Here is a 27,429-nt window from a genome sequence, read left to right as displayed (position 1 = left end):
ACTAGCTGGTCATAAGTCAATAGCATATCCCAGCTGCAGCAACTCTCCCAGGCCTACCAGGTCTAGGCATAGATCCCAGGCAGATCAACAGAACTAAATTTATGGTGGAAAGGTTTGGAATAACAAACTAAGAGAAGGAAATCAGGATATGCTCAAAATTATATTCCATGAACGTAAAGGGAGGATGCATATGTTATTTTTTGCAAATAAGTCATTCTATCCCAGCTCTAAATTAATCATGTTTCATCAGAATGGTTTTGCATATGAATAAGGCTGCATTGCTTAGGAATTCAGGTATTTCATAAGAATTTCATAAGAAAGTGCAAATTTTTAAGATCTAGATCTTCCCATCAGAATAAGATCTTACCGTTTCATAAGGCAAGATTAAATTTATAATTGCAAGTTGCAATCACTGCGCTGAAAAGAATGTCAAGCTGAAAACCTACCTCCCCTGTAATATTGCCGGAAGGATTCTTATCCTGCAGCTGAAGTGCTGAAGTGATTGATCTGTTGTTTAAATGCCAGGGAGAGCTTTTAGGACTGGAGAGAGAACAATAATGCAGGTTGGTGTTTCTTTGAAATGGGGCTGCTCAACACAGATAATTCAAAATTCATACCCTTTTGCGACTTCAGTTACATCCCAGTTTAAACTTTTATTTTTCTGCTACAGTGCAACCTGGAAAAAAAAGTTGAAATAATAAAGGTCCCATTTTCTCCCTTTAAGTGTTTTTAGGGAATGCTCATAACTTTTTTACTGCCTGGGGCTTTATTTACTGCATTAATGTAAATGTGAAACAGTAAGGTCACAAATGAACACGAGACAGAGCATGCTAGTCAGATGTAACAAAACATCCTGATGAAAAGGTAGATCACACAGAAAAAGTAGACTGATGACATCACCTGGTTGGGGAAATTGTCAAAAATATTGAGCTGTCCCAGCTCCCTTTCCAGAAGATACAGATGGAGCAGATTTTAGCCCTAAATAAGCTGTCTTCCATACCCCACTCTACAAGTTTCAATTGCTGCATATTTTTGGAGCATAGTGAGCTCAGACCAGGCACATTTTATTTCACTCTGTTTCACTTTTTATTGAGGTGAATAAATTGAAAAATTGAGGCTGTTTTCACTCCTAAAAGAGAGTCGAATTGTAAAGTGGGGAAAATGTCAGGTGCCTTTGGTCTCCTGAAGCCTGTTAATGGTGTCTAAACAGCCCTAATTTTTGTAGCCCTGCTAATCTAAAGCAATAGGTCCCAAAACTGGGACATGTGGGTTATGAGTTGAGATACAGGAGAACAGTGGGAATGCTGGCTGTAAGTGGATCCTGCACAGCATGTAAAAGATGGATATTGAAGCTGTGGGAGAGGATGTCAGGCAGAGTGGAGCATGGGGTGGTATGAACATGGACACTGGGAACAACTGTGGAGAGAGGCAGACAGCACACTGCTCAGAGGCCAGAAGAGAGCAAAGGTAAAGGGAGTCACAGTAGGGCAGCCCATGGGAGAAGGAGCAGAGAGCAGGAATATGAACATATTAGCTCACTTTAAATGAAGCCTTCCTATGGAGCAAGACTTAATATTGTAGAGTAGCTAAGAGTTACTGCAGATGGGGGAAGACCACCAGCTGGATGACACTATGGAGGAAAGATTGCAAATGTCTATTAATTTAACACCATCAGAATCTGGCTTTGGTTCTGTTTATCTATCAATCAGATTAAAGTTTTCCATCCAATAACAAAAATATTGGTTATTAAGGCATTTGACTTCTATTTGCAAGTGAATACAATTATTTCACTCATCACCAGGGTATTAGTGTAATCTTCCTAGACTTCTGGTAAACACTGAAATACTATTTTTGTGGTGAACCCCTTCATCTGGAATTTATCCCTTGCTGTCAAACAAGTCCTGAGGAAAAGCTTGCACATGCAGGCTGTCCACTCCTTCAGGGTATAAGGCAGAACACCACTAATTTCCAGCCAGAACATGTAGTTTCCTGGCCAGCAGACTGAGAAATGTGCGTCACTTCTGCACTGGCAGGCAGCTGACTGGCAGGTCAAAGGACATATGCATGTTCTCCTTAGAGTCACTAATTACAAAGAGCAAGCTCCTCTCAACCAGCAGCAAACGCAGTCAGTGAGAAACTCTAGTGAGAACATGGAAGAGCCAGAGGAGGGGAATGGAGAGCCCCTGGAGAAGGGGAATACACAGGACCACAGGATAGGCTGGGTTATCATAGGCTAAATGAGAAATAATGGAGAAAAGTACAGCATTTTTACTGGAAGACCTTACAAGAGGGATTGGATCAAGGAGGGCCTTCACTGGCAGATTTAGAGGTGTGATGGTGAAGGCTGCTTAAGACATGGCAGCATTGAAAGCATAGTGGTGGTGGACCGGCTACACAGAGGGAACAAAGAGTACAGAGGGGGCAAACACAGACGGACAAAGAGAACCTGGAGGGACAGCACGGGGAATTGAGGACGGAACACAAGTAGGATGAAGACACATTGTGATACATCCCCTTGCATACATTTTTATTTGAAATTCAAACTCCTCTTTTAACGCGGAGGGGGAGGAGGGGTGGAACCAGGCCTCTGCGTTTACCGAAAGTGTCTCTATGGCTATCGAGAGATCACTCCAGCCAGCACTGCTCTGGTGCTGTACAGAAAGACCCTTCTCACACCCGTGCCGGTGTAAGGCACAGATTCTCACTCACCCACGGAGTTGGATAACTCGTGCGTCACCAGAGACAAAGAACTCGGAGCGCTCAGTCAGCCGGAGGTTCCAGAGGTTTATTCTGAAGGGTTCCAGGGTGAAAGAGGGCGAAAGACCCCAGCTGTCTACATTTAAAGGGATGGCTGGAGGGTCAGGGGAGAGGAGGCGGGGGGAACACCACAACCAATGGGGAGGAGGAAGGGATGGAATCAGGGGTTAGGTTACAGCTGGGGGGATATACATAATTTGGGGAGGGACCATCATGTTCTCCAGGGGGCTAAGATGTCTCCCACCAGTGAAGCCTTGTGGTATTGGAACCACTCAGCTCCCCAGCAGTTCCTGAGGTGGTATTATCCACCCCAACACTCTTTGGTTGAGTTATGACTTAATCAGTAAGATATAAACACTGGTCTCAGCTTAAAATGAGCAACGCTGCTGGTTGCAGTGACATTCCTCTCACTAACTATAGATAATGTTTCCAAACTAGTAAGCTCTATCAAAAGAGAAGCTGTTTGTTTATGCCTGCAGCATCTTTTGCTTTTGCAAAGCAACAACAGAAATGCCTAATTAATTATGTTTGTTACTTATTCCTTGGAAAAGGAAAAGGGTAGAGGAGAAATAGTACTTACCTTGAATGACCACCTTCTGTTTAGCTCAGCAAGAGGAGCTTGTTTGTGCTTAACAAGACCAATCTGTAGTTGGCAAAATAAGTTAAACCTTTATCTTAGTAGCTGTTATTCTGTTGCCCTGTAGCTCTGTGGGCTAAGCAAAGATCTCACATTAAACTCCACATACTAGGCTAGGCTCAATTCTCTATGGAGCATTGGGATGGGGAAGGAAGGTCTAGCCTAAAAATGACTTATAAAATCCATCTCTCACAAATAGGAAGGAGTTCACTAAAAACTGCATTCAAAGTTAACTACATAAGGGATATAACAAACAATACAGAAAATAAGCATTTAAAATTTTAAAAAGCTTTTTTTCTCTCTAATAACAAATTAATGACACCAGAAAATTAAAAATGAAGGATTAATCTGAAATCTTAGTTAAATCTGACCAAAATTTGAATTTGGTGGCAAAACCATCCAAAAGATGCTGAACATTCTGTAATGAATATTTATTTAATCAGTCTGAAACTAAAATTAATATTTGGATTATTTTAGGCAGCACATTTTCCCCTAACAATTTCAAGTAAAATTTTGTGGCAAATTTATTTACAGAAAAGCAATACAAATTGGTTTATTTAATGATCAGAGACAAGCTGAAGTCCCCTGTGAAACAGGCATATCTAAATTAATGCTTCCCTGTGCAGCATCACTGCATGATAAAAGTTTTCATTGAAGCTGGGACTGCAGAAGAAAAAAGGAAGAGGTAGTTTAGCACTCATTAAAGAAATGGTATTCAACAGTTGCAAGCCAATAGAGTTTAGTCAAAACCTTGTAAAAGAGAATGTAGCATCGCACCTAGATAAAAATGCTTGGATGTTTATTACCAGCCCATACTGAATTCTTTGATATGCATTGAGATTACAAGACCTCAAAGAATAAGCATTGTTGTGAAATACTCAGCCTTTCATGCTTCCAATACAGACTGTCCTGGCAATGCACAGAGAGTTGGGATTAGTTTGCCAGTGCCCTTTACTGAGAACAAAGCCAGTATCCTGCATCATGTTTTGCCCATGGGCACTTTAGTGCCACACAGAGAGTGGCACTGATTCTCCACTGACATTGTGTAAGATGTGTCATTTTCTTATGTAACAATTTAACAAATACCTAAAGAGATTTGCTTTCCCATCAGTATGTACATAATCAAGACATGGCCTTGGAATCATTTAGGTTTTTCTAGACTGGAAATGGAAAAGTTTTTCTTACTTTTTCTTTGCTTCTTTTTCTTTCTTTTTCTTTTTCTTTTTTTTTCTTTTTCTTTTTCTTTTTCTTTTTCTTTTTCTTTTTCTTTTTCTTTCTTTTTCTTTTTCTTTTTCTTTTTTTCTTTTTCTTTTTCTTTTTCTTTTTCTTTTTCTTTTTCTTTTTCTTTTTCTTTTCCTTTTTCTTTTTCTTTTTCTTTTTTTTTCTTTCTTCCTTTCCCTTTTTAATTTTTTTTCTTTTCCTCTGCCTTTCTTTTTCTTTTTTTTTTCTTTTTTATTGCTTCTTATTTTCTGTTTCATTGTTGTGCAAATTATACATAATGTTTCACTATTACAGAGAAGATACATTACAGATTGAGTCTGCAAGCATTGTTCTTCTCATTTTTAAAACCCAAGCAGAATATTTATTGGTTCCACTGGAGATAGAGATGATGATGATGATGATGATAATAATAATAATAATAATAATAATATAGTGATTGTAATAGTCATAGTCATAGTCATAGTCATAGTCATAGTCATAGCCATAGTCATAGTAGTGAAGAGAAGGGCAGGTGTTTACTAACAGATCATTTAACACTGTCTCCTGAGAAGACAAGTGAACAATTCACTCTTCAGTTTAAAACAACATGGGAAGGTTTTGTAGGCAATTTCAACTTCTTCCCTAGTCTCACAGTACAAATGGAATAGAGGAGATTCACTATGGGTTGTTGATCTTCTGTCTAAAATTTATTTTTAAAGGCTAAACAATATTACAAAGGTCAGCATGTAGTTTTTATTACTTAACAGGCTTAAGGCATAGATGATGTAGTCATTTTTGTATTGCCTAATTAGAGTGAGTTTGGAGCCAACACAGGCATGCACTGAAGGGAAACTCTATCTCCACCACTTGGTCTCACTCTCCTGGCAGTCTGGCCTGGCAGAGCTTGGGTGTTTTTCATTCAAAATTCTCTTCTTAGTTATGGCTTCAGAGTTTAGATGCTGTCATTCATTTCTTGGCCAGCTTCCCAGCTACAGTGCCATTATTCCTAGGTACAAAACAAAGTAGTGCCATGATGACAAACAAATTGTAAATTATTAAAGAAAATTAATAACTGGATTGGACACACAAAAAAAAATCAAACTAATGTAAATGCTCTTTGGCACCAGTGGAACTAATATAATTACCTTTGTAATCATTTCAGAGAAATTGAGGCTAGCTTCTGCTTTGCTTGTTTGGGAAAATTATTATTACTAATGAAAGTCCAGAAACATTTGAAAAACATTTTGTATTGAACAATAGCTTTTAACAACTGTGTAGAGATGGAAAATTAATTACAGAACAATCCTTGACTGTCAAATACGTGGAGGTACTGGTGGCCAAGAAGGTATGACATGCCAGTTCACCCAAATTCAGCAAACCTGATATATTTTCAAGGTCTCGGTGGATAAAGCGGGAAAAATCTGTCCAAGGCAGCAACTGCCAACAACAAACACACCCTTCTGGAGCTGACAGTTTTGCTGCCTGCTGGCACTCTGCAAGACAAAAATGCAAAATACTAATGATGAACATTTACACTTATTCTTTGTGTTCTGCCAGTTTTCAGTCTTCCCTAAATGTTTCTGAAACTAATCCCCAACCACCTCCCAAAATAAAATACGAAATAATATACAAAAAAGTCTGAATAGAGTTCTGAAACAGAAACCCTTTCTGTTTTCCTGTGATCCCTACAGCTGTCACAGACACCAGGTGTTTTCCAGTCCCAGTGTTGACTTACCCATGATCCCAGTAACCTATACTTCTCTCTGGGTCCAGGACTCCCAGCATTGAGTGTGTACAGCTGGATATGTTCATCCTGCTCTCTTCCTATTTACCTGTCCTCAGTGACTGTTTGCTGTTAATCCCTCAGTCCCCAAGGCCAGGGGCACCTTAGAGCCTGTGGGTTCTGAAGTTGCTCTGTGGGACGCAAGCGGTGCTGAATCCCAAATGAGATAATTTCCAATAACCCACCTTTGTCCTTCACTTGAGCATTTTGCAGTTCCTAATAATTCAGTTACCAGATACAGAAGCTGCTGGGCAGAACATGAGTTCCACCTTCGCTGCAAGAGAACTGGTGTAAACGGCTAATTTTGGGAGAGTAGCTGCAAACACAAACTCCAAGCAGAAGAGCATTGACTTGCAATGCCCAGTGACAACTACAGGAATATGGGGTTAAAACACAGCCTGTTCTGTTTCTCACAGGTGAGATGATCGGGCTCTTCTAGGGCTCATTCCATCAAAAAATATCAACAACAAAAAATGGTGCAAAATATTAATTCTCTGTTCTGAATTTATAAAAAGAAGATACTGATGGTGGGATGATGAGTGTTTCATAGCAGGTATCTCAGAGTGGCAAAAGGATCAGCTTGCAAAGGTGTGACCTGGGAGGCTGTGAGCCTGGGGAAAGGGCTGCCATGCTTGTCGGGCACTGGCACAGCAGGACTTGCAGGGGATGGGCTGCCTCCTGGTGAGGCAGTAGGTAAAATACAGTGGTCATCTGCCAGCCTTGCTGAAGTTGGGTGAAAAAATTGAGACATGCATTGGCAATGCACATATCTAACACAGCATCATCCCTGCAGGGAAGTACCATTTTCTTGACAGAAAGTGCAATACTACAGACACTGGAGATGTAAGACCAAAGTCCTCTGAGTGGGGAACAATCTGCAAGGCAAAACCTCACCTCTGCTCACATTCAAGAGCAAACAAGCTATTGTCTCCAGAGTTTTCCCACCTTTCTTTAGAGCTTTGAGCATCCATCATTTGTAGGAACCAACATGCCCCACAAGTAACAGCTCCTTTCCTGAGGTGAGGCCAGGCAGAGTGTTTATAAAGATTTCCCACCACACAAACAGCCATGTCCAGAAGGAGAGTTATGCCCACAGCAGCACATGAATTGTACAGTGGTGAGGGAGAGAGAACTAAAAATAGAGATTGAAGCAGCTATGGTTACACTTTTCCCAGCTTAGACCAAACTCTTTAATATTTCAATGTGATTTTTTAAATGTATGAATAAATACTGCTTTAATAAAAGGAGTAATATGTCTGTAACCATAGATGTTTTTGTTTGTTTGTACAGTCCTCTCATGCAATATTCCTAAATCCTTTTCTATTTATTTTCTGATAATTTCACTAGCACATTGAAAGAGTGCCTGGCAAGACATAAAATGCAATGGCTGTTTTCACAGCACATTGTGCATTTGCTAAAGAAACTTTTAGCCTCAAATGGATGTTACTCATTGTTCTGTAGCAAATTACAACATGCTGGGGCCACACCAGGAGGACAAAGGTCAGCCTCCAAAGCATCACTCTTCCATCTAAAAGTCACATCTTATCTTAATGGGATAACTGGAATGTCTGCTATGATTTCATATCCCTGAAACCACTCTTCTTTGCTCCTGCAAATGTTCTGACAGTCCCTTTCCAGTAATACAAACACAGAGACAAATGCACATGGTGATGCTGGGCAAGTAGATGAGACAACTTCATTGATTTGGAGAAATCAACTGCTTCTCTCTGTTTTTCTCATTTTAGGGAGAAAATTATACTACAATATAAGGAAGAATACCTTATCTGTGATAGTTTGGGACACAATGTTGTATTAGTGTAGTGTGGTGTGATGTAGTGCAATGTAGTGTCTTGTAATGAACTGCATGATGGCTATAGTGTAGGTATAAAATCTATAGTGGTATGGTGTAAATAATTCAGATCATCTCCTGAAGACTTTTTACAACTTTCAGTATTTTAAAAATATTGTAGAAACATTTCAGTTTAAAGCATATCTGGCCTTTTGCAGAGTATGAAATGAAAATTTTCAAAATTTGGTTTTCTTCTATTTGAAGACACAGAGTTCCTCTCATTCTTCTCGTTTCTGTCCAATCAATATAGTCAATATGTTTTGAAATATGATCTACTATTTGACTATTTACTTACTGTTTGGGTTTTTTTAAATTCACAGTTGTGGTAGCATGCCATTTAATCTGGCTTTTCAACAGAATTGATAATGCTTAAATAAAAATATTCCTTATTGTTGTGTAAAATTTAAAACAGATATAATTCAGGTCTCACTCCTGCACAAGTCACCAGCAGTTCTATTCCTCACTTAATGGCAATAGAACACAGCTCCAAATAATCTGTGCCTACTACAGACTTCATCCACTGCCTCTGTACACAGGATTTCTAAAAGCCTTGTGAAGTGGGCTATAGCATAGGTCTGCAATAGAGCCCAGACCCAGCCGCAAGAAATTTTGTTTCATAGTAGCCCTGTCAAAAACACATAAAATCACAAGAGGAAGAAAATATTTGGCTGCACTGGAGTCCTGCAAGCTGCTACAGTGCTGTAGTTTTACATGTCAAAGTCACCACTAGTTATTGTTATGGTAGATTTTGGCTTCACTTCAGTATTTCATCTATGGCCTTGGGCTAAGATGTGGGTGTTGGCTCTGTTGTCCTCTAACTCTAAAAAGAAACACTTTCCAGTGGATAATTACATATTGACATCAGAAACCAGGCCAAGGTAAGGGAAATGGTATTGAAGATAGGAGGATCAACAGATGGAACAAATTCAGATCAATCTTTGTCAAAAACTGGGATATATCTTCATGACAATGTGCAAATAAAAAGAGGTTTGCTATTGTGCGTGTGTTTGGACCACAAAGGAGTTATGTGCCAATGTTTGATATAAAAACTTGCAAAAGAAAGAAAAACCAGTGCAGTCTGGAAGCTAATCAATTCCAAAAAATCCCTCAGGTCATCTTCAGACAACTAAGCTCTAATTCTTACATAGAGATTTAACTAAGTGCTGAATTGCTCTTCCCTAAATCAATATTCCCAGTACCTGGGTTTTAATTCTCATTTTCAGAATTGATGTATTTTAATTGCTGACTATCTATTCCAAATCCAACAGAATACATAGGAAGACTTTTATCTCCAAGGAACATTCACAGAAACTCCAGGGTCCACATGACCCCTGACTGTACACATCCTCAACCTCAGCATCAACTGTGGTAAATAAGACCTTTGCTAGCCCTCCCTCCAGTGCCATTCCAAAGAGATGGAGTGCAGTTCTGCAGCTGGAGCCAGTGCTACTCACAGAAACTGGAACTAACTTCTGAGAGACGACAGATAACTTTTTAAATCCCAAATTCTCTTCCTGGCTTTTCAAGCAGAGCTCTAGACTAATTACTAGCAACACTAGTCCAGTCCTGCACTGAGTGGGATGAAGATCAGATCCATTAGTGCATTGCAGAAACACTTCCAAACTTTTTGGTTTGTTACTGATGATGTGAGCTGGAAAAAATCAATCTCTGAGCTAATGTACAGATGAGTACAGTTAGCAATTTGTTTCTCTGGAGTGCTTTGGTAATAAGAGAGAGAAGATTTGTAGGAAAAAAATAGTTTCAAACTGGACAAGAAATTAAACAGATGGAGCAGATTAAACAGATCACTCAGCAAGGGGTACGTGGGTGAAAATAATAAGCACCCTACCCCTGACCTGGTCATAAGCATGCAAACCACGCTGCCTAAGAAGGTCTTCATATTTTTAAGCTTGCAGCTTTACATGCAGGTGTTTCTGAGTGAAGACCAGGATCAAAAAATATCACTAGATTTTGTCCTTCAACTCTTCAGTTGGAGAAATTGCTCTTTTTCTTGTTGCAATGGCAGCCTAAGAAACCACTATTGGAAAACAACTTAATCATGAAAGACAACACAGAACAGCCCACAAGGTTTGCTTGATTTCAGCAGCTGAGAGTATTGATTTGTGTTCACTCTTTGAACTGGCTGCAGTATGAATGGCAATGGGGGAAGGGAGAGAAACACTGTCGCATCACCTTGAAGGAGCTCCAGTAACTTGATTCATCCAGGTGGGTGGGTGGCCTGACTAACCAGGGAAAGGCAAAGCAGAGTGTGGGGAAAAGCACTGTTCAGAGACAGCATCAGTCATACAGATGAGACTGTAACTCAGCCTGGGGAGATTAATGAAGAAGCATGAATGATAAATGCTTCCTTTTGAGGATTCTCTTAAAGATTCATTTCTTCTTTGCGAGTGATTCATTGTTTCGCTCCTTGATTCTTAGGTTATCTTAATAAACATTTGAAAAAACTTTTATTCAGTAATAAAAGGAAATAAGGCTTGAAGCCTCATTTCATAAATTGTTTCTGACATTCAAAATATGCTGACGTATCAGGTTTGTTTCTGCAGCAGCTTTCAGAAGAAAGCGTGGATCTTGAAAACTCTGTTTGCAGGCTCTTGGAGCTCATCTCAACAAAATATTTGGGGGTCTGAGAAGGGAGTGTGGTGCCTCTCACAGTCCTTATGGCATTGTCTACATCTTGTCTGCTTTCTCCTTTTGTGCTGCACTATCAACATCCCTGCCTTGTGACAGGGAGAGGAAGTGAATTCATTCTTCAGTATTACTTATTTGGCCACAAGTGTCAGTATCACAGACCACAGATGGATTAAGGGTATTTGATCTACCCTCTATGCAAATTAAATTCTGAAGAATTTAAATTTGGTTATAAAAGTAATTCAGATTATGTCAAATATAAACTCCTTTTTAATTAAATCTAGGCCACAGCTAAAACACAGTTTGACACAGGAAAATGGAAAGGAAGCTACTCTAATCTGTGCATGTTACAGCCCAGCCCAGCATATCCCCTCCTTTTGCAGGACAGTCTTTCAAAAATAACCACATAATCTGACTAAATAACATAAGTAGGTACAGCCTGTACCAAAGCCCACTTTTGTTGTCTGGCTGAGCCTCAGAAAATCCCAGAGTAAAATAAAGTACCTCAGTAGCTGCTGTCTTCCCACTGTACCCAGTCATACCATAATACCAACAGTAATTCCAGAGATTCACTTGCCTTGGTGCAAGTTCCCAAGGCAAAAAGGAAATTTTAAAGGACTAGAAAGATAGTTGTTATAATTCATCTGCATTCATATTACTTGCTTGTTAAGAATGAAATACATACATAGAAGCTACTGTTTATACAAGGACTGTGAGAGCATTTCCAGCTGAGAAAGACCTCATACAACCTCCACTTGCCAAAGACATTTCATACCTCAGAAAACCCATATGTAATATGTTTTTATTGGCAATAATGTCAGTATGGCATAGCAGGTGTTTGGGCTATTCCACCCACATGCCCTGTACTTCCCTGACCACTTCAGTGCCTTGAGGCATTCCTGCATCAACTTCTCCTCTTGACACTACAGAGCCAGCACTTCTGTCATCCATGGTTAGGCATACAATCACAGAAAATCCTCAGTGGCAAGACAGGTAAGTGTGGGAGTTTGATAAGGCCATAATTTCTGATAAATCCAATTACCCGGATGGAGCTGTCATAGCTATTATCAAGGTCTGCACTTCTTATATTAGTTTCTGTCAGTGGTTTGAGGTGGGGGAGAGCTTAAACCTGTTAGCAGATGTTTAGAAAGAGAAGTTACTAATGAAATGAAAAGTTATAAATGCTGTCTTTCTTTAAATGAAAGCCCAGTTACCTGTAGAAGACATAATTTTGCTTTTTTTCCTACAAGAGTCAGAGTATGATTGTTTCTGTCAAGGACAAAAAAAAAAAATTATCATTAGCATCTCAGTTATATGAAAAGGTCCAATTGCAGTGAGCTGTGCTTTAGGAACTCCATTTCCACTGTGATAAACCAATAGTGATGTTAACTCAGGGACCAACAAAGACAGGAAAGTCTTGAGGTTGCAAGCATCAAAGTGGCACTGCCTGAGGGTGGCAGTGCTAATGACAACACAATGACAGCAGGTCCAAGATCAGTCCAGCACTCACAATTGGTCCTCTCAGGGATGATGGGAAGGTTGAAAAAAGTTAATTTGTCTCTCACACAACAAAACACAGCTTATTCATAGCATGTCCAGGCAAGCACCCACCTTCTGCAGAGGGACAGGGATGCACACAGACTTGTGCACCTGCCATTTTTCCCTCTATGCTACACCCCAGTCTAGTAATTTTGTACAGTTTAAGGTCTGGTAACTCCAGTTTTGGACCATGTAAAATTAATCCGAACAGGAACTCGTTAACAACGTTCTTTCAAAGTGGAGCTTTGCATTAAGTAATAAAAATTTCTTTTAGGTCAATTTCTTTGGGCACATGACCCTACCAAGCCTATAAAAAATATAACAATTATAATGTTACTTCAACAATATCTTCCTGTTCTGTCATTGCCCAGATGCTTTTGCCAGTGGGCAAAATTCAGGAAATGTTTCCTTGTTGGTAGTCAGAGATGCAAAAATAACACACAGAATATACAGTTTCAGATCTCTTAAACTATCCAAAGTGTACAACCATACATATTTCTTCTGAGATTCCAAGTGGATGTCTTTTTCTCAGATAAATATGCAGATGCCCCTATCCCATTTCAGCAACTTTCTGAGAACATCCAGAGCCAGAAAAACCTTTATAATTTTATATTTTGAGTTGAAGTTCCAGGTAAACACTAAGGAGAGGAACAGAAGAATGCACTTTGTTGGTCAGGGGTCTCCAAAGGAATGAACTAGACTACTTGTCCCAACTCAGCACCAAATTTGGGAAGTTACATCAAGTTCATCAGGCAGTCAACTAGAACTGTAGGGTCTGTGCCCACCAAAGCCCACCAGAGAGACTCCCAATACAAGAGAATGCATGCACCAATGGGAGGGGAAATGGGCTAATTATTCCAGGGAAATTATTTTCATATATATGTTTCTTTTGCAAAAACTAACAAACACATGTGCAAAATAGTGTGTGTATATATATATATATGAGCTTTTCTATATCCCACATGCACAATATTTTAGTGGAAATATCCCCTCACACATCCAGCATTGTAATAAAGAATGCCTGCTTTCTAATACGAAAGTTACAATATTAGAGAGTTTGCTTTTTTGCCATTTTCAGTAACAACGTGAACACAGAACATCAAACTCCAAAATTCCCTGTGATCCTGCTTGCTCTTAAAAAAAGTAGAGGGTTGAAATTTACTTATTTTAGAAGAAGAATTGCATGGGGTTTTGTTTTTTTAATAAATATCTGAAATTATTACCTTCCACAGGCGCTATAAATATTCTTCTTCATGGATTTGTGGTAGGAATTTAAAATGTATCCTGTACTGCAGGAGCCAGAAAAATTACTATGAAGGCATAGACAGGAGTAACTCTTCATCAGCAAAGCCAGCGTCCACAATGACTTTGAGAATCCATAGGATTTTATATTCTTTCCTTTAGGTCATACTCGCACCACATTAATGCTACCAAAAGTCAAGGAAAATATAGTCTTTAATAGCTTTTTAATACATTGTGGTGGTAAGCTGCATTTTAATAGACATGCTCTCAGACATCTGAGATGCAGACCACGTCCTGAGTGCAACGCCAGGCTCCTCTCACCACAGACTCAGGATGAGCAGGACTGAACTCTTAATATTGAGATATTTTAAGATAAAAAACTTATCAGGGAATATAGTTGGATGAACTTGTTATTTGTCTAAACTGGCCCACTACTTGTCATTACCAAATTAATTGGGACACAGCAATAGAGCAGCAGAAGAGGGCCAGGTTGGAGGAGAGAACTCAGTGCATTTTGGTGGTAAGACAGATGGAGGGCAGGGATCTCTCTCTTCTCATCATCTGGGAAATCTCATCTAGAGTACAGACTCCTTTTTCCTAGTAGCTTTTGCCTCCTTAGCCCTCATGTCTCCTTCAAGAGCATGCCTGATTCTCCAAGGCACCAGCCGTGGAAAAGTCAGAGGCAGGATCCTGGCTTTCCTTCACCATCACAATTTCAGCAGTGCTTACAGACTGTTACCACAGGGGGCTACCTCTCTGCCTATGCTTAAATTGGTCCCACTCTTTTCAGTTACTGTGTATATCAGGACTAGAAAACATCAGAGTGATAATGGGTGGCCAGGGAATAAGAGAGAAAATAACAGTACCTTATTGTTAGCATGAATCACAGGTAAAAATAGTTCAGCATGTTGTTATCTGTGTTTATAAAAAGAAAATCCAGCCCCAAAGGTATTCACCTGTGTGAGAGTATAAGCCAGGTTTGGCATCTATGCAATTTTCTAATTAGTAATTTATTCCTCTGCAGTAATCAAAGTGAATGAAAAAGAATATAAGGAAGTAACTCTTTACTCAGAGAGTAGTGAGGCTATGGCACAGATTTTCTAAATAAATTCTGGATGCCTCATCCCTGGAAGTGTCCAAGACGGAGTTGAATGGGACACTGAGCAACCTGGTCTAGCAGAGGGTGTCCTTGGCAGGGAGATTGGAACAAGTTTGTCTTTAAGGCCACTTCCAACCCAAACCTTTCAGTGATTCTATGATCTTGAGTCAGCTGGAGAAACCCAGCCAGGGAACACCCACCAGAAATCTTGAGACACACAAGCAAGCAAAATGAACAGGTCTCCATGCTGATGGTGCTCTAGTAACAGCTGACAGATCTTATTCCCTTTTAGTGAAAGAAAAGTCACAAACATGAAACAGCCAATGAGTGAAAAGTTACACAGAAAGCTAAATTCTTCTGTCTGCCTGCATCCAAAATCCCAGGACACAAAATGGCAGTTAGTACATAAAAACTGCAGAGCAAAATCATGAACTCTGTCCACCTCTTGCTGAAACAAGCTCTGTGTGAAGCCAGCCAAGCCCAAGAGTTTTTTGGCACTTTCAGATAGGTCAGATCTCCTGGCTGCTGCTTCTGGGATCAGTTTTAGGGGCATCTGAACTCTGAACACCAGCTGGGCTGTCACTGCTAGCCAGCCATTTGTTGTTGAGACAGCAGTGCCAAGTCAGTTTGTTGTACGGTTTGGAGATGAGTGAGTTCTCAATCACAAAAATACTCTCTGTGCTGCTGTTGTTTACCCCAGTTTTCAGACCAAAAGGCTTTCACATAGGTCATATTCAGTCTCCTCCCATTCTCTATGCCATGAGACTTGCCAGTAAGCTCTGTTTGTTAAATAAAGCTGAGTGACATTTGTGAAAACCTTTCTTAATGGACCAGACTCATCATCATAACCTCAGCAGCTGCCTGTACAAAGCTCTGACGGATTTGGGAGCAGTGATCAGCCACTCATTCTCTTCTGCAGAAATCCCTGCAGCTTTATCAATCCCAGAATGCCAATATGCCTTCTGCTACTGCATTAAGCAACACAGTGTTTAGTCTATGTTCACCCTCACTTCAGACAAAAGGCAAAATTGTGTGCCTAATGCAATTAGCTGTGCTTGTAGGATACATAATGGACCTTAGATGAGGATGGAAGAAGCTAGCAAAGGAGATGCCACCTCCACAGACACTATAGTGCTAAAGGAGATTTGTTTACATCCACATTCTGTCTTTTATGTTCACACAATCTTTCAGACCAGCTGAAGTCCAAGATTCTAAGAAGCATTTTAAAGATGAGGCCTAAAACTTAAACCAAGATTTGGTACATGGAAGAAGTCACTGGGAAGATACTGGACCTCCCCACTATGCTTGTGTTAAGCCAGCATGTTTGTTAAATCAGCTAGAGCAAGATGCCTTGAGTAAATATTTTGCAGGAATGAAAAAAGGGCTTATTTTGGTCGATAGGAATGTTCTTCTGCTGTCGAGACATAGTTCAAATTTAGTTCCTCAAATGGGACAGATGCCAGTATAATTTTGACTGAGATTAGACAATAAGGATATATCTCAGACACTACCCAGCCTTACCGTAACTCTTCCAGCTCCACTATAGTAAATAAATAATGCATGTTTTTCTTACTTTGATAGCTCTATACTATAGCAATTTATGTTCCTCTGGGACCTGAATGTGCAGCCCTAAGATCCACATCAGCACCAGGCACTTGAGACTATTGTCACCTCACTGATGGTTATTCCACAAACCTGGTTGGTGAAATACCTAGGAGTTACAGCATTGCATTTAATGGGAAAAGTTTTAGATATGGTAACACAGAAAACTCATACCAGATCCAATACAAGTGGGTCATTTGCAAACCTCAATAAACAAAAAACAAGTGAGGTCAATAAACACTCATTACAAGATGGGAAAAAACCACAGCTCAGCCATTAAGAAAAAATAGATAAAATGATAGGATTTTTTTGGTTTATGTATATTTTTTAATTAATCAGTCATTATATGAAAGCCCAGGAAGTAAATAGCATGGTGGCTAGACTACTTCACCATTGATTTTTTGACAGTCTCGGGTCATGGTCTTCTTCATCTCTGAATCACATATTGAAATAACTAATGTGCCAAGTATGAGGACTTATCTGTCCAAACTCAGAATTATGCTTAACTTAGCATTTAAATAATGTAATTTTTTCTGGTTTTGAGATGCCTGATTTTACTCTGTGCTTCACTTTGGACAGATGATACTGAACTTTCCTAGAGTGGCTGTATTGAAAGGAGTGAAAAATGGCATTGCACAGATATATCTCTTTATTACCACGCTTCTGAAATATATCAAAACATTAAGCACATGATTGAATAGAATACCACTGGGAAATGAACTATATAGCCCTGCTGACTTATGTTTGATTGCACTTCAGGGCTGACTCTGTCACAGACAACTCTCTGCACAAAGCTGTGTCAGTTTCTGCCTCTACAGAACCAAGACAGCCTCAGGTAGTGGCTGCAAAGCAGAAAGATCTCTTTCCCCAGTGTCTCTCCCCAAGGCATTTGGTCTTCCATTGTCCATCAGACTAAAAGCCAACTGATGGCACTTTGGGAGCACTTTCTGGTGCCAAATGCTTGCTTCACCCTAGCTGAGGAAAAAAAGGAATTAAATGAGGGGAGTACCAGGGTGGAGGGTAGAAAGAGGATATTTATGTCAAAGGGTTAAGAGTGACTCTGCTCTCTCGCAAAAAGGGCTCCCAGAAAGCTCCAAGGCCCTTTGGAAGTTTTAAAGACACCTCAGGAGTAAAAGGGAAGGTGAGCTGAAGTTATGGGTGATTCTTATCAGGAAGTTCTGACGTGCATATGTCATAGGTGTGGAAAAAAATGGTGGGATGATCAGAATTATTTAATGTTGAGTGAAAACCTGCAAGAGCTTATTCCACAAGTTTCAAAGGATGGGAGAATCAGCCAGTAAATTTTCAGCTAATTCTTTCTGATTCTCAGGTCTTTTATCCTCCCTTCTTTGACAGGGTGGGTGCAAGGCTGTGGATGCTACATTGTTTGTGATCTCCAACCTTATGATTCAAGCTAAAGCCTGTGAGAAAGAGTTTACTCATCCCATACAGAGATAGCTGGCACCAGCTACCAGCTGACTCAGTAGGTGAGAGCACTTTGTTTCCAGCTTAGTCAGCTTCTGATTTTACCTAATGTTTGCATTTAGAAGAATTTAGACCAAAGAAGGCTTGCTTGCCACTGTTTAGTAGTGTGAAACTCACCTGCTGGTCTGGAATATTCACCACATTTTACTAAAGTTATGAAAAAGCTCCTGTTTTGTTAGGAATATACAGGTCACAGTTGGGGTTCACAGATAGCATTACTCATTTCAGGACATTGGATAACAAGGCAGGCAACTGCCATTTAAAAAAACCTGAAAGTACATCCAAAATACATATACCAAATAATACCTTTGCACATTTACTGCAGTTACATACATACAAAAGGATTTAGCTGTGTTTCCAACCAGTATCTTGTGCTCCAGGACAGTAAAGGACATTAAACTTTCTATCTATTAGCAGCTCTTTATTCCAAGGAGGGGGAAAAAACTGAGTCAGGTTGTTTTGAATGATTCACTGTGAATAAATCTGATACATTCAGCCATTAACCTTCTTGCAAACAATCTTGTCTTGTCAGTTATTCTTGAGAACAAGAGGAGAAATTTATTACCTAAATAAATGCCTGTTTCAGGTAATCCATAAATAGGTAGTTAATCTCTGTTTGGCATGTGACTGGCTACATTTCACGATACTTTTGCTGCTCCCCAAGCAAACCTTTTTAGAGATCCCAGCACAACAACACTGGACAAATTATATCTGCCTAAAACCAGCCAGCATTCTTCTTCCTCTGCAGCTATGACCCTTTTGAAATGAATATAGGTATTCAGATATAGAAAAGACATTGTTTGGCAAGTACCCTTTCACTGAAATGCTTCATAAACACTTTGGATGATCAACCACTCAAAATTTTAAGGGATGTTCACTGTATTTTTTTCCTATTCCTCTAGTATGGGCAATTTTTACTTGCTATCCTATTTGCTTGTGCATTTTCATCTCTGCTCTTTTGCAGTAATGTAGGGAAGGGTGCCAGTTTATTTTAAGTCTGGCCTATTACAGGTTAATAGGCTTGAAATGCTGTTAAATGACAAGGGTGCAGTATGTCCAGTGTCTGAGGAGAATGCTGCACTCCCCAAGTCCCTAAATTCTTGTCCTGATGAAGGAAACTAATCTCTGTAGAAATATACACCCAGCATGCCAAAAACACTTGCATATGGAATTTCTTTGCTAAGATTTCTCAGTGCATCCAGGTTTCAAAACACTACAGAAAACACACCTTGACCTCAAGAATGTAAGAGATGACTTAGCTTTTCCAGTGCATTATTTTCTAGGCTCAGACACAACCTCCTAAAAATTTTGGATGTTTAATTTAGGGTGCTATAAAAAACATGCTGAACTGAATACTATCAGCCACTTACAGTCTGAGTAATGTCAAATGACCTTTATTATGTTCTACTGCCCTCTATGTTCAAACACCATGTTCTTTTACAGCCTTTCTATTACTCTATAAAGTAAGGGAAGATGACATGTTTGCAGAACTTCTTCCAGAACACAAGAGTCAGGTGCCTCTAACACAGTCCTACTTTTTTTTAAACAACTGATTTTAGAAAGTATGAGCAATTCTCCACTTTCTCTCTAAGATGATTGACATTTTCAATTTCACTCATATGCACATGAACTTTGATAAGCATTATGATTTAAGAATACTTTCCCACACTACAGCAGCACTTTCACATGGGAATAAACGCAGACTAAAATACCAATAATTACACTGTAGCTAAAAGGTAAGTAGCACGAATACCTGATACAGCATTGCTGCTGCCTGTTATTGGACAGCCACTTAACCACCATTCTGTTTGATAACTATAGAATGTAATTATATGTTACTATTAAATGTTTCTTTTGCAAAGCGCCGCTACAACAAAATCTTTTTTTTTTTCCATTTTAGAAATACTAAAACACTTAAAAGTAATAAAAAAAGATTAACTAAATTATTAACTAAATGCTGCATTACAATCAAAAGCAAATCCATCTCTAACTGAATGAATATACAGGGATTGAACCTGGAGAGGAGACATAATTAATCTTTCTCCAAGTCGATGTGGTGGGATAAAGAAAATGGGAAATGAAGCAGAATGCTCTGCAGGGCTGAGCTCAGGAGGGAGGGATGGGAGGAAAGACAGATCCTAATTCAAACGTCACTAAATCCTCATGTAGCTTTCGAGAAAGTGTAACCTCACTGCTGCAACTTCACCAGTTGGAGTGCAAATAAGAGTTTCTTCTTCAGGAGGGTGTTAGGAGGAAGAGCTGGCTAATCCTGTGCCTGTGCAAACATCCACTTTTCCCAGCTTCAGTCCCAAATGGCAATTTGGGAATCGTTTGAGGCAGCGCTGCCTGCAGACTCTACGCATAGCTTTGAGAACCAGCTTATTTGCATGAGTTTTTGCCCAGGGCCAAGCTTGCTCTGCCTCCCTTGCCCATGAGGGAAGCAGAGGCCAGCTGTGCCCCAAGGCATCATGCTGTCCTTCCTCTTAGCCTGAGCACAGTACCCCAGAGACCGAGCGCCTCTGCATTCAGCATTTGGTAAAGGGGAGCACGAGCAGAAACAGACGAGAGTTTCCAGAGGCAATGCAAACCCACCAGAAAAGGTCAGCAAAAAAGGTCTGAATATGGCTATTTTGAGTTTCTCTGATCTCTCACTCCAGACCCCTCGCTACGGGGTTATTTGCAGTTTTTCTTCACCATCTGGTATGAACCATTGTGTCCACTGGCTTCCAGAATCTCAGGCTCTCACTGATTCTGAGCCTAGATGATGCCTGTGACAGAATGTTGGACTAAGTGCCCTGGTCTGATCCAGAAAGAGAATTCTCATGATCCATCCTAGAAGTAAAATTATAGCAATATCTAAATTCTAAAGTGAAAACATGGAATTATCAACTTCCTTACAGACAAAACAACTAGACTAGAGCCTGAGAACTACACCACCTTGAACAAAGATTGCCAGAGTCTCATGCTTATTTGATTGGAAAGCCCTCTCCAAAAATTCAAGACAATAAACTTCAGGTCTTGGAAATCAAATTTTTATGTGACAGCACCCCCTCTTATTGTATATCCTAATTGAATTTAGCATCACACTGCATCTCTACAGAGAAAGACAATGATAAATTTTATTTTGCTGCAGAATCCTCAGAAACATATCTGCTAGATCACAACTAGATTACTCTCTTGACAGCAGTGATAAATGGTTGTGATTTCCATGTTTTAAAGAACTTTTAAAGTAATAAACCAGTGATCTTGGTGCTCCAGTAAATAAGTGCACATTTTGTTAGTCCTCTGTCAAAGCTAACAAAATGGCCACACTCTGATTGCCTTTTGCACAGAGGCAAAGCCAAGTGGGAAACACATCTGCATTGGTTGTCATTTTAGATTCCTTGACAGGACAAATTTATCCTAGGAAATTTAAACAGTTATATGTTTTCTAGGTGCTTGGACACTGAGAACTTGTATTGAAGAGCTTGTTAACATGCTTTAAAATTCTCTTTCCTTTACAAACAAGGTAGCACCATCTAAACTGCATTGGGAATGGCTTAGGCTAATTCCCAAGTGATGCCTGGGGATGGTTCAGGACACTGATACTAGTCCCAGGCCAAACACTTTCAAAGGACCATTCCAATTATTTAAGAGAACGGACAATCACAAAAACATAGAAATATTGTTTGAAGATGGCTTAATTCAACTTCCTCCTTGAAACTGAACTATCACCACCACTTGTTCAGGTCAGTCATTCCTTTGTCCAATAAAATCTTATGGGCTGCTTCACTACACTTCTGGGGAATTCATTTTACTTACAGTTCTACCTGAACCTCTGAACCCCAGTCTACAGTTATTACCCTGTCCTTCACTGTCAGGAACTACTGACAACAGGTTTCTGGCAACTGAACACAATTTTGCTTACAAATCTATTTACTGTAAAAGATGAGCAGATGCTCTGGGCCTGGGCTCCAGAAGATGGATGAAGAAGAGATAGAGCCATGGCAGAAATAAACTGGGTGTGGCTTTGTGGCAGGCATGATGTCAGGAGAACACCAGCCTTGTCAGGAACAATATCAATACCCACAGGAAGACACAAGTCAGGATGTGCAGGACTGCCAGGTTTAGGGCATAGACAGTGTTCTCAGCTCTCCCATCAGGGTTTGGCATTAACCCTCTTAGCTCAGGGATTTTTTCGTACACATGAGCTCTTGCATCAAACTGATGGTGTGAATAGAAGAAAGGTCAGACAGATCATGCAGCTGTGGGTGCCCAGCACTGCCCAGTGTGCCAGCACTGCTGGGAGTAAGGAATAAATCATGGTGCTGTCCGGCATGGAGCCTGCTGGTGTAGAAGGTGTGCTGAGCAGTGAGTACTAAGAGCTGTGAGACATGGGGTTAGTGTCTGGTCTGCATTTAGGCTTGAAGGCATTGCAGACTGTACATCTTCAGGCTGAGGAATGTCACATGTGCCTTCATCCCTCCTCCCCACACTGGCCAGGGAGTCCTCACCACCACCTCTCCTCTCTGCAGTTATGTCAACCAAACCCAATATGCCTCAAACTGCACCCATCCTCTCTGAGCCTGTTCAGAAACCAGGCATCATCTACAAGAAGATCTGGACACCTTGGAATAGAGGGAGAGAAATCAGGGAGCTGGGAGGTGAGGAGGATGTGAATCTCATAGAAAATAAGGGGACAGCAAGACAGTGTTTTAAAAACACTGGTGTTGGTGCTCTTTTCTGTGGGATGTTTATACTGCAAAATACCAGTCACTACTTCTGGGCCTTGGGTAAACATTTCAAATTTCCCCATATGTATTTGTATACACTCACTTACTACATGAATGCCCTTTAATTTTGTGTAAATCCTAAAATTGTATGAGTCTGGATAATTTTTTAAAAAATCAATGTTTAGATTCATATCAATCTAAATTCCTAAAAATGATCCCTTATATCTGCACTTTGGCATCAGTGCTCTTGCTGAATGTTAGTTCTACACATCAGTCAGTTTAGCATCAGAAAAAATGCCACATGATCTGCAGAATTAAACACAACAGTACATTTCATTTTGACAATACCTTCAAAACACTCATCAGATATTTCAGACCCAGTGGACACAAGAAAGTAATCTTTGACAAATACAGAGGAAAGGTTCACAGGGCTTTTTCCCAGCCCTTTGGGAACATGAGGAGCAGACAACCATTAGCTGTTAGTCTGAAATCATTTATCCCATTCTGCTTGACCATATCAATGAGATGTATGATTTCAATACACTACTGGTATGAATGGTGTGAGCCTCAAGAGCCATGCCTTCATCTAAAGCTATCAGTTTGGTTTCCTATCCTCTTATTTCTGGGAAATCTGTCCATCAAATTTCAGCTGCTGCTCAGTGCTGTCTTCACCATGAGACAAGCAGCACAACATGGGAACTGTCAATTGTCTTTCATTTCTAGACTGTATTACAGATGTGTGATTACAGAACAAGTAGGTGAACTCCTGTTTCATTTCCCTGGAGGATGCAGATTGTCTTTACATAAGCTGTCACAGCTTCTAAGTGCTCCTCCTGCTGCTGGCTTTCATCCAGTGCTGTAAATGGACCTCCCTTGTCCCCAGAATGAGGCTGCCCAGGGGTATCCTGTGCAAACACACTGTGCTGGCACATGTCTCCTGCAGCCAGAAAGCTCAGGGGGAAGAATTCCTGTTCTGTTCTCCAGATTCAGATTTCAGACATCTTGCACAGGGCTTCCAGCATTGCACAAATTTGGGGGGATTATGGCACTCTGCAGGTGGACGGTGAGCTTTTATTAAGCCTGTTTAAAAAACACCCTTGAGCAATAAAAATCTGGGCCAAGGAAGACAAAAGCCAAACAGAGAACCTGTTTCTCCCTTCATAAATTCTCATGGAGAGGAGCGTTTCAGGTGTTCTTAAAGCTGTCCCACTAGGAAGACAGAGAAAAGCAAGCTTTGGAAAATGGTCCAGCTCGTCACCTGGAAATCAGATACAGCTTGCCTGGCTCCTGGCCCTGCTCCTCAGCTCAATTTCTTCTTCGAGTTGTGTGGTGCGAGCCAACAAGCAGCTTAAATCAGGATAGATGCAGATAACAGATAACTATATGTGCCCTCAACGCACTCATACATGGTTGTCACCTGACTAACTAACTAACCAACTAACCTGTTCCACAGCAAGGAGCAGGGCTGTGACCCTACTTTTGGGACAGTTCTGTCACAAATCAGTGGTTTGGGAAGCTTAGAAAATCACCATCAAAGGCATTGGTGAAAAGCAGGTTTTAATATAAATTCGTGGAAGTGCAACATAACAGAGTTTGATGGCAATTTTCACTATATTATTTACCACATAGATGAAGCACACAAAGGGAAATAATTTCAAAATTATTTACACAGAGACCAGGGAAGGGTGCAAATAATATGGATGCAAAAAGATAAGTGTCCTAGGTTGCAATATAGATGTATTTAAGTATTCTATTACCACCAGCTGTGGGCCATTAGCTGCTATCACCTGCTAATGACCCACCCCACATGACAGGCAATGGGCCATCAGGGACCCACCGTGTGACTCATGGACTTATCTCATCCCATTGTGGGATGCTCTGCCCAGGAGGGAGGAACCAGGTGTTCCCACCTGGATATAACCTGGCCCTGGAACTGCCTGAGCTAGCCCTGTCTACTGGGTTCCCAGAGGACCAGAGCTACCACTGGACCTTCAGCTGGAGACGAGACCTTCACAGGATCACCGCTTCAACTGGACTACTTCAGTTGGACTGCTACTACCACCCTAACAGGGTGTCAGGTTGTATCTGACTTTGTCAGTGCTTTTCCTTGTGTTATTTCACTTTTTTTTTTTTATTATTTCAATCTGGACTTGTGATCTCCCACTGGTTTGTTTTCAAACCAACACAATAAGGGAACAAAAGGGTTTAGCAAGCACTCAAACATTGACTAATTTGACATTCATAAAGTGATTCAATAGGATTTAATACAATTATAACAGTTACTTAATTATAGATTCAATACAACATTCATGCCATAATCAGTTCATCCAAATGCACACAGACAGAAATATGTACATTTATATCTATGCATGCAAAGGTACCTTTTGCTGTACCTGCCCTGAGCCCAATCAGCCCTGGGAGCAGTTCACTGGAACCCTTTGAACTGCTCAATCTGGGTGTAAGTCACAGCCAACTAATGATATCTGCCCAGCTTGAACTAACCAAGCCCAATTACATCTGTGCAAAAGCACTGTGAAATCATTTCCACAGGAGTTATCTGAATTTGGGTCTGGAAAGGCAACAGGACCACCCTTCCAGGCACACAAATTTATAAAGAATGACTCTTTCATTTTTATAAGCACATAAACATGTATATTTAGTAATTAGTGTAGCACCGCAGGAGCAGTCTCAAGTAGAAAATTGTCATGTTTTAACTAACTCCTTGAAAAATTCCTTTCTGAAGAATATGAATACAACTAGGACTATGAGAAAACTAGGAAAACAAACTCTCCGTATTCCGTCACCAATCCATCACAGGATGATACTGCCCATTCCCTCTAGTGCCAGTCCATGGACCTGTAATAGCATTCCTTTTTGTCTAGACTTTTTTTGAAGCTGCTGACACCTTCTACCTCCATTAATTTCCAAGGCAATGAGTTCCAGGTTATACACACTACATAAAGACATAATTTCTCTTAAGCCTTTTGATGGTTTCTCACCAGTTACAGTGACTTCCCCAAATTTTTGTATTTAAGGAAAATAACAATTTCGCAGTCACGTTAACCATATCTCCATGATTTTGTAAGCCTTAGCCATATACCCCAAAGCCTTCCCAAACTGAAATCCCAAGCTAGTCTGCTAGCTTCATCCCCTTACTCATTTTAGTGATCTTCCCTGTATTTGTAAGTCCACTCTGACCTTTTTGAGGTGCAATAATTAAAACTGCCTATGTCATTCAAGTTATGGGTGCTCTAAAGTTCTGTATAGCTGCAAAATTATGTTTTTCCTGTTGAAGTCAATACCTGATGATGCCAAATGCTTTAGGCTGATCCAGGAGGGATCCTTATCCTGTCTTCAGACCTACAATGGAAAGCTTGACCACATCTATGTAAGCCTTAATTACTCATTCTGCAGTATTTTTGTAATAATCTCTTTTAGCAGTACCTGTTGTTGCCACTTTACAGGATTCTATCCTGCTCACAAGTTTCTGTGGAGTTTCTGAGCCCGTGTGTTCCTGAAACAAGAAGCAATCTGAAATTTGTAAATGAAGACTGTTTTCTTATCCTGTGTTTTCACCACTTCAGTGGTCCTTTAGGCTAATATGTTTGACTTTGCAAATTAGATGAGCTCAGAGACTTGGCTCAGCAGACAGGTGGTAGCTCAGCAGGCCTCCATAAAAAGCCAGTCCCTCTGCTCCAAATCTGTCCAGGTTTCGAAAGCTAGCCAGTGACAAAGATTTAGCCTCTTGCTGTGCTTTACACACAACCCATTTCTTCCAGAAGAAATGACCTTCTGTATTTTTGGCTTTAAAATGTTCTTTTGAGCTAAACCTAAGACCTACTGAATAAATATTCATAGCCGATGCCTTTAGAATGTTTGTTTCACAGGAAGAAAAATTCAGGAAGAAACTTAAAAGTGTGTCAAAAAGGATTTAGGGGTTTGCATGTATTTATCTATGCATACATATGCAAATTCAAGAGGGTGCAAAACTTTGAAAACTGGGATTTTAAAGACACAGTTTATCTTGGCAGCAGAATTACTTGTGTTTACTGGTCTTAAAGGACACACACTGCTGAAAGTCACTGTGGTAATAAGAAGCCTAGGACTAACAAAGGATGAGCCTTGAAGGAAAATAAAATTGTTTTCAAGTAAGGGAAACAGTTAAACTAATATTTGATGTATAAATATTTGAAAGTGTTGGGAATTTTTTCCTTAATATTTCACCATAATTGGAGAACTAGACACTAAAACCCACAGTATGCATTTCTATTTCTATTTTTTTTTTTTTTTGGGAAATAAGGCAGCCATGATGGCTTTTCACCAGAGAGGGCTTCTGGAGTGCTACATTAATTATTAACTACACGTAGGCATTGGTCATTCCTCCCCATCTCAATCAATATTGGTATTGAATTTAGGTATAAAAAAATTGTCAGTTTGTGCCTTGTGTTTCATAAGTAAATGCACTGACACCTACTTCAGGATTCATGTTTTGTACTCTGTGGCTGAAGGCCAGGTATAAGTAAATTAATCAGGTTATTAACTTGGCCTGCACTATGAATTACAACTCTGCACGTGGAGAGCAGAACACCTGAAACTTGTCCTTCTGATCTGCTGAACAGCTAGAGAATTGGCACAGGAGCTCAGAGGCACTGGCACATTTTCCAAGAGCTTTGAAAGTCAGCCAGCACAGCAGTGCAGAGCACATGCCTGAACCTAGTCAAGTCAAAATATTTTATCAAAAACCCATCAGCAAAGGCCTTTTGACATTTCTCCCTCAGACAAGAACTGCTTCCTATCACTGATCTCTCCAATCCATAGGAAAAAGCATACCTGACTATGAATATTATCATATCAATAATGAAAAAGCATAACTGA

Source organism: Lichenostomus cassidix, chromosome 3 (genome assembly GCF_008360975.1).
Source record: "Lichenostomus cassidix isolate B80296 chromosome 3, HeHo_3.0, whole genome shotgun sequence".
In the NCBI taxonomy this organism is placed as follows: domain Eukaryota; kingdom Metazoa; phylum Chordata; class Aves; order Passeriformes; family Meliphagidae; genus Lichenostomus; species Lichenostomus cassidix.
This window is presented reverse-complemented; position numbering follows the sequence as displayed.